This window comes from Stegastes partitus, unplaced genomic scaffold (genome assembly GCF_000690725.1).
Source record: "Stegastes partitus isolate 25-593 unplaced genomic scaffold, Stegastes_partitus-1.0.2 Scaffold549, whole genome shotgun sequence".
Lineage (NCBI taxonomy): Eukaryota > Metazoa > Chordata > Actinopteri > Pomacentridae > Stegastes > Stegastes partitus.
Genome location: NW_007578280.1, coordinates 211,973 through 213,826, shown reverse-complemented (window position 1 = coordinate 213,826; position 1,854 = coordinate 211,973). Strand labels below are relative to the sequence as shown.

At 41.3% G+C, this 1,854-nt stretch overlaps 1 protein-coding gene across 1 annotated transcript in view; it reads left to right on the top strand.

Annotated features, from left to right (window-relative positions):
• The first annotated feature begins 1,382 nt into the window (after positions 1 to 1,382).
• lamb2l (laminin, beta 2-like) overlaps positions 1,383 to 1,854 on the top strand; it is a 70,773-nt gene continuing 70,301 nt past the window's right edge. Inside the window, exon 1 of the mRNA XM_008288248.1 lies at positions 1,383 to 1,466. The gene's annotated coding sequence lies outside the window, so the exon portion shown is untranslated. The remainder of the gene's footprint in view (positions 1,467 to 1,854) is intronic.

The window sequence follows — 1,854 nt, the reverse complement described above, 5'->3', positions numbered from 1 at the left end:
TCTGACAACATCCTCCAAACATCTTCCGAATGTCAAAATGTTTTGTCTCAGTTAACTTTTAACCTCATTATTTGAAATGATAAATATCCTTAAAATGTTATTAGAACGTTAGATTACAATGTTTTCGTTATAATATCTCTGGACCTTGTAGTGCTGTTTGTTAGCCAATGTTGTGGGAACGTTCCCTGACTGCTGGGTAAGATGTCTACAGAGTTAACGCAGTGGGTTGGAAGCAGTAATATTAAACAAATACAACTTTGTNTTTCTCTTTGCATTAAAAAAAAGTGGGCCGGTGTTGTGCCAAAAAGTGATCCTCTGCCGAAAACTGATTCCCGGTTTCTAGAGCTGCTGCTTTTATCTGGATCAAACAGTCTTTACATTCAAATACACAGAACTTTATGTTTGTGGTGACGGCAAAGGTTCGTCTTCGTGAAACTTTTCTTGTAATTGGATAATTGCAACTACGATCACCTCAGTCAGCTGCCACTATATTACACTATCACATCGGTTGAATTTTAGACATTTGATTGAAATTAATTTATACTGTATGGCACTAACACAAGGGGAAAGAGAAACGTCTTTTTGGTTCCTGTGTATGTCCTGGAAATATAAAAATCTATCTATCTATCTATCTATCTATCTATCTATCTATCTATCTATCTATCTATCCTGACGTTTAAGATTATACTTGAGCTGCAATGATTAATTGATCATCTGTCCTCAATTAAATGAATTGTCATGTATTTTCATAATTGATTAATTAGTTTCAATAACTTTTAGAGGGGGAAAGTCGAACTTGACTGACTACGGCCATGGACACAAGAAGACATTTAAGAACATCATCCTGGGTTTTCAGAAACCAAGAATTGATAAATTCATCCAGAAAATAATCAACAGATTGATCAGAAATGAAAATATTGTAATTTGCAGCCCTAGATAATAGGCAGTATGATTATATTGTGTGTGATGTTTAAGCTGCATGTGTTTAGTACGTCTAATATCCTTGTTGGATGGATTTTTACATAAATAAAGAATCAATCTCTTGTCCATTTAATTCAAGTCAATCTGCACTTTTCAGTGTCAGTGGAGGAGCTGCAGTTCATTTTTAGCAAGTGAAAACATGCATGATATGAGTTAAACTACACTTATTTTTCTTTTTATTTAAATCAGTTTCAAACAAGAGGTTGGACTGCTTGAAGCTCAGCACAGAACCAGTCCGGTTCTGAAGCCTGCAGCCTGCCGCCAGCGGCCGATCCCTTTATGGCCCAGCGCCGGCCGCCGGGGCTCCGTGGGTGGGGTCCGGCTACCTGCCGCTGACACCGCCTCCCTGCCGGCAGGGCTGAGCCTCCAGCGCAGCCCCACACACCGACCCAGAGACAGCAGCAGCAGGACGACACGGAGAGTGAAGAAAGCGAAAGCAGTTCCCCCGGTTGTGTTGGAGAGAACCGGTCCGCAGAAACGAGCAGGTGAGCCGCGCTTTATGCTAACTTGACCCAGGTCCGGGACTCAGGTCCGGGACTCAGGTGGACGTGAGCTTTGGTTCCCTGATGTTCCGACAGGGGCAGTGAGGTTCTGCTGAGGCGCTGTCCGGCTTCTCATGAAGTGATCACTGTGCTGCTGTGGTTCTCCTGTCAGAACTGAAATGTGACTTTTAAGGAACTTTTTGCTAACTTTTATGCTAGGCTACCTCATCTTTGGAACGTTAGCCGTTAGCTTTCTGTCATGTTTAGGGAACCAGAGTTTAGAACTGTTCATTTAACTAATGTTACCTACAGGTTCTCATAATGTGTGACAGAAAACACTTAAATCAAATGCTACAAGAACGTTTGAAGGATTTTTCCTCATTTCTAGTAA